Source organism: Diabrotica virgifera, chromosome 5 (genome assembly GCF_917563875.1).
Source record: "Diabrotica virgifera virgifera chromosome 5, PGI_DIABVI_V3a".
Lineage (NCBI taxonomy): Eukaryota > Metazoa > Arthropoda > Insecta > Coleoptera > Chrysomelidae > Diabrotica > Diabrotica virgifera.
This window is the reverse complement of record NC_065447.1, coordinates 150,040,636-150,053,928: the sequence shown is the minus strand read 5'-3', so window position 1 is coordinate 150,053,928 and position 13,293 is coordinate 150,040,636. Positions and strand designations below refer to the sequence as shown.

Below are 13,293 nucleotides of genomic sequence, written 5' to 3'. Positions count from 1 at the left end.
AATAGGCCTAATCCACGGACAATTTCTAGATAAATAGTACATTGTTTACTGGGTAGGAAAAGCTTAACATTCCTGGACGACTGTGAAGATTGCTAAGTCGAGGCGCAAGCCGAGACTTAGCAACACAGAGTCCAGGAATGTGGCTTTTCCTACGAGGTAAACATACTATTTTTCCGCAAATCGTTTAAAATTTGACAGATATTGATTGATTTAAAAAAAACGCGATAATTTTATTCCCAAATAAATGGTGCTTTGAAATTCCTAATAAAATTACTTGGGTTACTATGGAAACGTATTGAGGTTGAATTGTCAAACTTGACGCTTATAAATTTAATTGCTGGTGTTCTCGAAAGTAAAATGATAAGTGATGATGAAATTTCCATTCCTGGGACTCCTCCAGAGCTGGTTGAGGCAGTGAATACTGCTTCATTAGAATTATTGCCAAAGAAATCAAGAGAAAAGTACGAAAATGCATACAGACGTTTTATGGATTATCGCATGAGTAAAAATACGAGTTCTTTCTCAGAAAATGTTGTAATGGCATACTTCCTAGACCTTTGTTTAAAGATGAAATCTTCAACATTATGGGCCAATTATTCAATGCTGAAGTCAACCCTTGCACTTAAACACAATATAGATATATCTACATACTCAAAACTTCGTTCTTTATTGAAACGGCAAGCTCAAGGTTATAGGGCAAAGAAATCTAAGATTTTAACGAAGGAAGAAATTGAAAAATTTATCCAGGAAGCTCCAGATAAAGAAAATTTAATGATTAAGGTAATTTACAAGGTTTTAATAGCAATGTGTTTTCTATCATTTATGTAGAACACTAACAACTGTACGGAAATATCATTTCCTTACAGTAAGGAAATGACATTTCCTTACAGTAAGGAAGTCCTGACTTTTTCTTCAAGAAATTTTGACAGGAATGTCAAAATTTCCTGGCGATTTGCGGAAAATAATATTATTTATTATTATATCTTGAAAAATATCCATCATAGTTATTATTTTTTCATTTGTTTCGATGGTCCAGGCTGCGAGTCAAGATCTGAATCAGTATCCGAGGTGAATTTTCGTGGTAGGTATAATGAGAGTTAGAGTTTTGTCGGTAATTCATCTTCCAATTCATTTGATTCAATAACTAATGTTGATATTTGAACGATGTTGCTGCAACTTTCACCACCACAATGGAGGCACACTGCTGAACATTTGAGGGCTGCTTTTTGGCAACCACATGCACTTCCAGTTTCCACCGCATCTGCAAAAGATGAATTTAATAAGCTCGAGGGTACTGGAGGCTTTTAAGTTTGGATTGGTATCCAAAATTTTCCATATTTTTTCCAGCCTCCCAATCTTCTGGATCACAATGTTTACGGAGCCATGACTAAATCTGGTGATACACTCGGAGTCTGTGGAATCGGGCTGCGTCTTGTGTTGGAGAAAGTGAGAAGAGATAAAATGCATTTTTGGTCACTGTTTTAGCGAATCGTTTGTATCTCAGTGTTTCCAGAGAATCGTCTTTATTTCCTCTATATAAAGAAAAGAAAAACGTTCGCCGACAACAGTAAGTAAAGATGGTTTGACTTTCCCACTGACAAATAATTTTCCCCAGAGGTTTCCTACAACTAAAATAACCACCACCCATGAAAATATCCACCATTCACGCTTATAAAAAACACAAAATGCTTATCTAATCACAAAATATAAATTTTACTTACCCACAAGATTCTCAATAGTATTATCTATAAAACTCAAAATACTTTTCATAATTTTTAATACGACTGCACATGGCCAAATAGGTAGCATAACAACTGTAAGACTAAGTTAAGTAGAGGGGAACCGACTGCTTTTCCACCTAGGATAAATTATAATAATAAAAGTAATAGCAGGCAGATATTCAGTCCAGTACAGAGGAAGAATGACGTACCTGCAAATTTTGTCAATTCCTGTTTCTTGCGTAATTATCCTCTAAAATACTATTACTCTGAGCTAATTAGCAAAATTCATGGAAAAGTTATTTACCAGCAATTTTATTGCTGGAATCGAATTATAAGATCCTATATATTAATAATATAGGTATGCAAAGTCCGCAGATAGTGTGCTACTTTTTCTTATAAACAAAATGGCGCCGACAAATCGTATTTTTTTTCAATTATTGCTCTATAACTCCGAAGATTTTAACTTTACAACAAAAAGACCCAAATAAAAATTCACCGCAATTAAATTCTGCATAGAGATATGTTTTTCACGATTTGCTCCGACGAAAATTTTCCTCGGAAAATGCGGGTTTTCCTAACAAAAACTATAATTTTCAAATAAAGTTTTAGGTAAGTAATTATTAATCAATAATTAAATAACTTAGTGACATCAAAGATTTCTTGGTATAGATTGTAATTCCAGAAGCTGGTGAAAATTAAACGAATATTTTAGCAACAATTCAATTGTTAATTAACAATTTACGATCGCAATAATAACCAAAATAATCATGATACATTGATCAAATTTATAAAGATTATAAAGATGAGATGCTTGTTTAATATTTTATCGACAAAATATAATTTTTCTTTTTTTTGCATAATCTTTAAATTTTGAAAAAAAAAATAGTTATAATAGTTGGTCTAATTAGTAAAGTACAAAGAAAGGTTATTTACCAGCAATTTTATTGCTTTAATCGAATTATAAGATCCTATATATTATTAATATAGGTATGCAAAGTCCACAGATAGTGTGCTACTTTTTTTATAAACAAAATGGCGCCGACAAATCGTATTTTTTTCAATTATTGCTCTATAACACCGAAGATTTTAACTTTACACCAAAAATACTCAAATAAAAATTCACCCCAATTTAATTCTACATAGAGGCATGTTTTTCCCGATTTGCTCCGATGAAAATTTTCCTCGGAAAACGTGGGTTTTCCCAACAAAATCTCGAATTTTCAAATAAATTTTTTGGGCCAGTAATTATTTATCAATAATTATATAGCTTGGTGAAATAAAAGCTTTCTTGGTATAGATTATAAATTCAGAAGCCAGTTAAAATGAAACGAATATTTTAGCAACAATTCAATTGTTAATTAACAATTTACAGTCGCAATAACAACCAAAATAATCATGAGACATTGATCAAACTTAGAAAGATTATAAAGGTGTGATGCCTATTTAATATTTTGTCGACAAAATATAAATTTTTCATTTTTTTGCATAATCATTTAAATGTTTAAAAAAAATTGTTATAAACAAATTAACATTTCTTAGAAATTGTTTATTATATTCTAATTTTAAAAAATACTTAAAATGCGTATTTCATAGGTCTTGAAAATGAATGCTTTAAAAAATTTTCCAACCATTTGCAAAAAAGTTAGGAAACAGCAAAATAAATATACGATATCTCCATTGTTTATAATTTGTTTTAATTGTTTCAAAGCTTAAAAGTTAGTCTATGGTACAATCTAATTACTCACAAAGAATGTCAAAAATTAGTGCAATGGTTATATTTTAATCAAAGATTAAAAATACTTTTTTTTGTAATTTTTAGCGCGAAAGTAGGCTTGATACAGAGCCGGAGATAAAATGTTCACTCGAAGCGACTGACACGCTTAAACTCGCGCGAGTTGTGTATGTGGGCGGGTAGCTACGGTACTGTATTATTCTACTTTCGCGCGTGTAAATTACAAAAAAATATATTTATAATCTTTAATTAAAATATAACCATTAAGCTGATAATCGATATTGTTTTATAAATAATTAGCTTGTACTTTAAACTCACTTCTACGCTTTGAAAGAATTTAAAAAAATTATTAACACCGTAGTAATCGTATGTTTACTTTGCTGTTTCATAACTTTTTTGCAAATGGTTGCAAAAAAGTTTTAAAGCATTCATTTTCAAGATATTTGAAATGCGCATTTTAGCTATTTTTTAAAGAATTTAAAAAAATTATTAACACCGTAGTAATCGTATGTTTACTTTGCTGTTTCATAACTTTTTTGCAAATGGTTGCAAAAAAGTTTTAAAGCATTCATTTTCAAGATATTTGAAATGCGCATTTTAGCTATTTTTTAAAATTATAATATAATAAAAACTTTCTGAGAAACGTTAATTTGTTTATAACTATTTTTTTTAAACATTTAAAGGTTATGCAAAAAAATAAAAAATTTATATTTTGTCAACAAAATGTTAAATAGGCATCTCATCTTTATAAGATTTCAACGTTTGATCATTGTATCATAATTATTTTGGTTATTATTGCGACCGTAAATTATTAATTAACAATTGAATTGTTGCTAAAATATTCGTTTAATTTTCACCAGCTTCTGGAACTATAATCTAAACCAAGAAGGCTTTTAAGTCACCAAATTATTTAATTATTGGTAAATAATTACTTATCTAAAACTTTATTTGAAAATTAAAGATTTTGTTGGGAAAACCCGCATTTTCCGAGGAAAATTTTCGTCGGAGCAGATCGGGAAAAACACGTCTCTATGCAGAATTTAATCACGGTGAATTTTTATTTGAGTGTTTTTGTTGTAAAGTTAAAATCTTCGGAGTTCTAGAGCAATAATTGAAAAAAACACGATTTTCGGGCGCCATTTTGTTTATAAAAAAAGTAGCACACTATCTGAGGACTTTGCATACCTATATTATTAATATATAGGATCTTATAATTCGATTCTAGCAATAAAATTGCTGGTAAATAACTTTTCCCAAAAATGGCCTATTCTCCGATAATCAGCCCAGACTATATGTACAGATGATACGAGTACAAAAGCGACCGAACTGTGAAAATGTGCTGAGCCACTATAGGATAGTTGCGTCGTTACTGAAATACGCGCTATGTTAGACCTTGTTTCAGATGCATAATGACTCAACTGTAGATAGGGTTGAAAATGGTGCGATTAAATTAAGATAATAAAATTCTAACCAATATCGATGAAAATAAAAGCCATCGTTGTCAAAAAACAAACGCCATACCGATGCTCCTGGACGATTACTCTCCATTTAATCCCTATTTTAAATATTTAAAAATCGTTTTTTGGGGCTCTTCTGAAGAATTTTGCATTTTGCGGTTGCGTCATTCTTCTTCTGGACCGGCGAATTTGTCCTCAAACAACTTCTTGTGCCTTTTCTATATATACTTAGGTTTCTAAGTTTTACAGTGGGAAGAATGGTCAAAATAGATTAATAATAGCAGAGGAATGTTAAAATAATAATAAATTGTATGAATAAAAAATATATAGATAGAAAAGTAAGCCTAACGTTTTGTTTTTATTGTATCCCTATGAGCATTCGAGAATCTGGTCAAGTTTGGAGCGCTGTAAAACCTAGATAAATATAATTAAACAACTTTATAGTGGAAATTGTTCGCTGAAAAACCCTCTACAAAATTGTTATAATGATATTTTATTGTAAAATGAACTGAAAAAAAGTTATAACCTCTAAAAGAAAACTTGTTAAAAATTTTTTAATTATTTTTGATTATATCTTTTTTGTTGGTCACTTGAAGATAAAAAGTAATAGAAACAAAATTGTAGAAAATTTAATGTGCTACAATTTATGATTTATTAGATTTTCCGTAGGGTTGGTAGTTTATGAGATATAGCGCGAAACCCCTTTGTACCCATTTTCCAAGATGGCAGCCAGGGGACAAGGGTGACGAGCCCAAAAACTTGAACTTATGCTTCTACTGATCCCTTCTACACAATAGAAAAATAAAATTGGCTCCTCTAACAAACGCAAGGTACGGCCTAAAAAATGTAACATTTTAATGGACTAATTTTTTAATCAGAGCACCCATATTTTATAAGTTTTGACATGTCATTGGCATACCCGATCAGAGCAAATGTATAAGGTATCTGCGCCTGGCACCAACAATTTTGATGAATTCGCGCATATTTAAATTCACTCCCAATCGCGCCTAAAGAAGTATAACTTCAAAAAGTATTCGTAGCAAAAATATAACATATAAAAAGTGAAAAAAAAAATAAATGTATCTATGAAGTCTGTAGACCTAGCAGAAGCAGGTAAGCAGGTCTGTAGGTAAGCAAAAGTAGATTCTTATTATTCAAATTCCAAATTGAATATTTTAATGTGAAATAACCAAAAAATAAAGCACTTGTCGAAGTAAATTCATCGTAACTTTTTTGAAGTGCTTAAAAGCTTAATGTTTGTTTTTAAAAAAACTTATAGCATCAAAAGTAAGCAGTTTACCCTCGAAAAAAACAGTTCTTCTTTTGGTAAAAGAAAATCGTGAAAATCACCCACTAGTTAGCATCCCAAATGAAATTAATCGTTACCGCTTCACAAGTTGCTCTTCCATGTTTTGTTTATACGATCTGTCAGTTTCATTGGTAGAAAGTGCTCATTTTTGAAAGGGTTGCAGTTGAAAGGGTTCGAACGAGTCGCTAATCACGAGTGTATGCAAATTTTGAACAGCCATATCTTAATCAATTTTTGACAAAAAAATAATCCAAAATATTCAGAACGGCAAAACCTACATTTTTACTCTTTGAAATTTTTAGTAGATATCATTAATAATTTTAGGTTATTGTGAAAAAAAATGCATTTTTTTCAAAAGCTAAACTTTTTTACTTTAAAACAATTATTTTAATAAGCACTTTGAACCAATGAAACTTACAGATCATATAAACAATAGACAGGTAAAGTAAATTGTAAAGCGGTAACAATTTATTTTATTTGGAATGCTTATTAGGGGATGATTTTCACGATTTTTTTTACCATAAAAACATACTAACCTTTTTTTAGCTTGTTTATTTTGATGCTAAAAGCTTTTTTTAACAAAAATAAAGCTTTTTTAAATACTTAAAAAAAATTATGATGACTTTTCCGCGAAAAGTGCTTCATTTTTTGGTTATTTAACGTTGGTATATTTCATTTGGAATTTGACGATTAAGAACGTACTTTTCATTCTATATATAGGTACTGACAACTCTACTTCTACTAATTCTGCAAACTTATACCGTGTCTATAATCAATGCTTATACATACACCAATTTTTGCACTTTTTTATAAGCGATATTTTTGCTAAGAAAGTTTTTTTTTTCGATAAAATACTTTTTCAGTTAATTGCGAAAAACTGTCTAAATACGGGGAGGGGGGGTTGTTGAAAAATGAACATATTCAGGCAAAAGTGCATATCGGCACTAAATCACTTTTTTCATTTGACATATACGCTGTGAGCTCGTACGTAGAGGGATATTTATAAATTCGCGAGCGCCAGTAGTGACAAGTATGTAAACGTTTACCGGAAAGGGTACCCCCCGTTAAGATAGGCAAAATGCCCTCACTTCCAGAATTCAATATATTTATTTTTTTTAAGTTCTATGCAATTAAAAAATGAGATAACGCGGAGTTTTAGGTCGCCACCCCCCTTACCCCTCCCCCCACAGCCAAAAAGGTAGATTTTTAGCTTTAATTTTTTTTAGTTGGGTTGCAATTGATTTAAAAATTTCAAAAAATTCACACATGTACCTGAGACTTTTACAAAACATGTCCATTTTTTATGGACCCCTAGGTCGAGTGTACATAACCTCAAAATTTTTTTTAACTTTTTTAAAGCTTATAACTTTTTCATGGAGGGGGCTGCAAGTCCAATTTTTTTTGCATTTTGTGTATTTTATCAAAAGCTATCTCCCTGATTTTTTTCAGATTTTTCCGTTACCTGCGCCATCTTGAAAAATCCGGAAAACTGTTTTTTTTTAGGGGGATTTGGGGGATTTTCTCCATTTTACAGACTGCAACATAGATCAACTCAAGGTTTTGTTAATAGATTATGTAGAATTTGAAATAACTGAGTATTTTAGGACTATCAAAAATTGGGCAAAACACCCCAAGCCCCCCAAAAACCATGTTTTTTTTAAGTTATATAAGGGTTTTTGTTGGCTTAATGATATTTTTTGAGGTCGATACAGCCTAAAAATTTTGAATTTTTTTCATTTTTTTACTTTATATGTGATTAAAAAATAAGACTCATCGCATTTTTAGCCCACCACCCCCTCCCCTTGCCCCCACAAAAACGACAATTCTTCTATTTTTTTTATTTAGTTAAGTTGCAATTAATTTAAACATTTTATGAGGCTTCTAAAAAACATATCTATTTTTTATAGACCCGTAGGTCAAGTGTACACATAACCTCAAAATTCCTTTTTTTATTTTTTTAAAACGTATTTTTGACTTCGATCGATACTTGTTTTATCGATATTTTTTAGAACGTCCAATGAATTGTACATCTCTCTCGCGGATGACCGCCTCAATACGTGCTTAGCGCTCATTTTTAATTATTAAAATTAATAGTTAGTAATAAAATAATGACAAAAATTTCTTCAGGCTCTTGTAGGGGGGGCTTTAAACTTTCATTTGGTCACTTTCTGACTTTCCTAATAATAATTTTTAATTGAGTTATTAAGCCTTGAAAATGGCCATTTTCGCCTTTTTCAAATTTTAAATCGCGTGTAACTCGACAACAGTCAATTTTAGAGCAAGATCACAAGAGACCTTTTTTGTTCAGGTTGATCCAGATAATCTAAAACAGATTTGTCCGAAGTGAAAAAATTGATTTTTTGAATTCGTTTAAAAAATTGTTTAAACAATTTTCCGACCGCAGTACAGGTGAATTTGTTTAAAGGACCCGTTTTTGAGTAAGTTTGTGCAAAAAAACGAATCGGAATAATTTACCTAACGGGGACAAGCATACGTCGTGGACTATTTGCATTATGAGCCAAATGCAGATGGTTTGCAAAACATTAAACGATAGATATCTATGTCTTGTATATATTATCTTGTAGATGCGAGTTGCGCAATCGGCAACATAACCATAGGCTGTTCTGTTGTTCGCATGTAGCTGCCATAGTATAATATTTATGGCATGGAAGATATTCTACAAAAATCATCATGCCAGCAGAATATCTTGCAAAACTGTTTGACAATACAGATGTTATACCTGTAATAGACGAAGACAGCGATGAAGACTTTAGAACTGTTAAGTGTAATACCAACGAATATAACTCTCCGAATACTCTATGAATATACCTATACGGAGCTATATATTCTTTGGTAATACTTTCCTCATTCATTTTATGGTGTTTTAGGTATGTGGCAGTAAACGTGAAGCAAAGTGTCATTATAGGCAGAGATACATATAGGTTATGTAGATGGTACAAGCAGATGTTTGAATAATTAGAATATGTATAATGTAAGGTAATATTAGGCTACCTACTAAATACAAACTAATGAACAAAGGACAAAATGTTTTGATTCACAAAACTACAAGAAGTATGATATATTAAAATGTACTTTTTGTAATTTATAATTTAATAATTATTAACTATTCTAAATGGGAAATAAGCCACAATTTAACTAAAAAATAATTTTATTAAGGTTTCGACGTCCACCAGGTTGTAAAAATACAAAATATTAATAAATTAAACAAAAATGTAGCTTGGTAAAAAATCTTATCTTAAAAATATCTAATAATTTAATTTAATCTGACTTATTTATATAGATCGCCCCGAACCCTTTTTTAAGTGCGTCACAGATTATCGAATTCTCTCTAACGCATTACAGATGGAAAATAAAATCATTTTTTAGTTAAATTGTGGCTTATTTTCCATTTAGAATAGTTAATTACAAAAATGCAACAAAGAAATAGCTTTAGAACATTTTCGATTTAATTGCAAGCCAACTTAAAAAAATAAAATCGAAAAATTTACGTTTTTGGCTGTGGGGAGGGGTAATAGGGAAGTGGGCTAAAATTGCGGTGAGTCATAATTTTTTAATCACATAGAACGTAAAAAAATAAAAAAAATATTCAGGCTGTATCGACCTCAAAAAATATGATTAGACCCGCAAAACCCTTACAAAACTTTAACTAAATAAAAAAATAAAAGAAATGACGTTTTTGTGGGGGCAGGGGGAGGGGTTGGTGGGCTAAAAATGCGATGAGTCTTATTTTTTAAACACAAAGTAAAAAAATGAAAAAAATTCAAAATTTTTAGGCTGTATCGATCTCAAAAAATATCATTAAGCCAACAAAAACCCTTATATAACTTAAAAAAATATTGTTTTTGGGGGGCTTGGGGCATTTTGCCCAATTTTTGATAGTCGTAAAATACTCAGTTATTTCAAATTCTACATAATCTATTAACAAAACCTTGAGTTGATCTATGTTGCAGTCTATAAAATGGAGAAAATCCCCAAAAACCCCCTAAAAAACAGTTTTCCGGATTTTTCAAGATGGCGCAGGTACCGGAAAAATCTGAAAAAAATCAGAGAGATAGCTTTTGATAAAATTTACAAAATGCAAAAAAATTGGACCTGCAGCCCCCTCCAAGAAATAGTTAAAAGCCTTAAGAAAGTTAAAAAAAATTTTGAGGTTATGTACACTCGACCTACGGGTCCATAAAAAATGGACATGTTTTGTAAAAGTCTCAGATACATGTGTCAATTTTTTGAAATTTTTAAATCAATTGCAACCCAACTAAAAAAAATTAAATCTAAAAATCTACCTTTTTGGCTGTGGAGGGAGGGGTAAGGGGGGTGGCGATCTAAAAATCCGCGTTATCTCATTTTTTAATTGCATAGAACGTAAAAAAAATAAATATATTGAATTCTGGGAGTGAGGGCATTTTGCCTATCTTTGACATAAATGGCAAATGTACCCTTTGACATAAATGTCAAAGTGATTAATTTAAAATTAAAATTAAAAACATTAATTATAAAAAATATTAGTTGGTCAAAGCTGTGGTAGTCTTTTTCTCATGATCATCTTTCAGTGCGTCACAGTTTTTTGATTCCTTTCTAACGCATTAAATTGTATGTGACAGAAAAAAAGGCACGTCCGTTATTACAGACATTTACAACATTTATTCTAGTTATTCTAGTTGTCGATAGATGGCGCCATAATAAAAAAATATTTTTTTTTAATTAAATAATAATATTACAAATATAATCGGTATAATTTATAAGACTATACAAATCAAAGAAAATACCATTTTATAAATGCAAGAAATACATTTCATTTGTTTTTATTCCAAATTGAAAATAAAATGTGACAACTGTCAGAATTAACTAAAATTTCATGTTAGAATAAATGTCATAAATGTGTATTATCACGGACTTACCTTTTTCCTATCATTTGTTACGCACTGAAAAATGCTCATGAAAAGGACAATATATATTTTTACCTTAAATGTACTTACGTTTTAAATACTGAATTTACGTTTTTTTTAATGTTCCGTAATAAGTAGTTATAAATTAATCTATTAATCTTAGCGCCATCTACACGATAATTGTGAAAGTATCCGAAGTAAGAAATTAATATTTCATCAATAGAACGTCAAAATGATTAGGAAAATCTTAAAAAAATCTATTACAATTTAATTACTTTTTAGCGTTGTAAATATTAAGCGATAACAATTAAATAATAAATTTAAGGTGATACAGTAGCGATCAACAGGTAGCCAAAACGCGTTCCAAGATTGCGGCTGTAATTTTGAATACTTTTTCGAGATATTTGGCACACGTATTCGTAATATAATAAAGAATGGCGGTACAGAGCCCAATTTGAAAAATATATTAATATGTGGAAATTACTCTGTAATTTAATACAATATTAAAAAAACGAGCCTGTACCGCCATTAAGAAGAACAAAAAAATACACTTTCTTCAAATAAACTTTTTTATCCGATGCCTAGATTTTGTGTCATTTTGGAACTACTAATGAAATAAAAAATTTTAGTAGTTCCAAAATGACACAAAATATAAGCATCGGATAAAAAAGTTTATTTGAAGAAAGTGTATTTTTTTGTTCTTCTTAATGGCGGTACAGGCTCGTTTTTTTAATATTGTATTTAATTACAGAGTAATTTCCACATATTAATATATTTTTCAAATTGGGCTCTGTACCGCCATTCTTTATTATATTACAAATACGTGTGCCAAATATCTCGAAAAAATATTCAAAATTACAGCCGCAAACTTGGAACGCGTTTTCGCTACCTGTTGATCGCTACTGTTTCCTCTTAAAAATTACCGGTGAAAGTTGAATTAGTAATCCGCTAGGAGCGACACCAGCGGAGCTCAGAGCGTATTGGCTATGTGTATGCCAAATTATGTCAATACAAGCGGTTATTTAAAATTCGGAAGCTTTGCAATATTTTACCGTGAGTGAATGTACTAAATATCAGAAACCGCAAAGGTTGGACTAAAATTTTTGATTTTTTGTGGTAGTTTTGGGGACGAGAACAATTAGACTCCAATTGGGGATGGCTGTAAAACCCACACCCTTGGACCAACATGGATGGTTGACATGGGTTGGCGAGTCTTTTACTAAACTAAAATGGAAATTGAAAAACCCTTTTTCAATTCAGTCAAGTTGATACAATCCAAAAATTACGCGTATATAGTACCTCATGTAGGGAGGTATGGAGTGGAAGGGTAGGAGAGTGCGCCACTGGCGAGAACTGTCGTTCTCTGGGACAATTAAATATTAGTATTTGTTGCAGATTTTCTTCATTGGCATTTTCCCATTGTGAGTTCGCCTTTTTAACCATCCACACTTTATATCCTCCTGGTTGCCATGATCGCTTTCCTTAAATATATGTTTTCTATCTTATATCTGATCTTCCTCTCCGTCTTCTTCCTGGGGGTTCTCATTCTATCACTTTTTTGGCCAGCTGGCGGATTTTGTAAGAAAAGAGAAAATGGTAAAAAATAAAATGCAAAATCTTTAAAATAGAAGTAATTGGACTTCGTAAGTCCTAGGTTTTCACCCAAAGTAATCGAAAGTAGAACTGGAAGTCGATATTTGAACGCTTCGTGTAACTTTGCGTCGATCGATATACGATTTTACTAATTTTGAGTCATTTTGACTAAACTTTGGGTCATCATTGTTTAAACAGAAATGACTTCAAAACAGGAACTAAAGATTAAAAGTCAACTTTTCAATACGCTTCGATTGATGTGTACTATTTCTGCGACTATAACGGCATTTCTGGTTAGAACTTGTTAAGCGGAAATTATATAAAAACCAAAACCAAAACCAAAATTTTTTCTTATCGTGCTGAGGCACGTCGAATGATATATCGCTTATACTATTTCGGTGATTTTAGAACAGTTCATACGGTTGCAACTTGTAACGATTAGTTATTACCATCGTTACTAAAATATTTATTCCAATAGTAACTAGGTATGCAACCAACTTTACAGACAATTGTATTGAAAGTTGCAGTTGATCGACTACAAAATTGGTAACTTTTGGGGAATTCAAAACCTAGA

At 31.0% G+C, this 13,293-nt stretch overlaps 1 protein-coding gene across 1 annotated transcript in view; it reads left to right on the top strand.

Moving 5' to 3' along the window:
* Nucleotides 1-13,293, top strand: part of LOC126885494 (NFX1-type zinc finger-containing protein 1-like) — a gene marked incomplete at its 3' end in the record, with an annotated part of 372,388 nt that overhangs the window by 185,132 nt on the left and 173,963 nt on the right.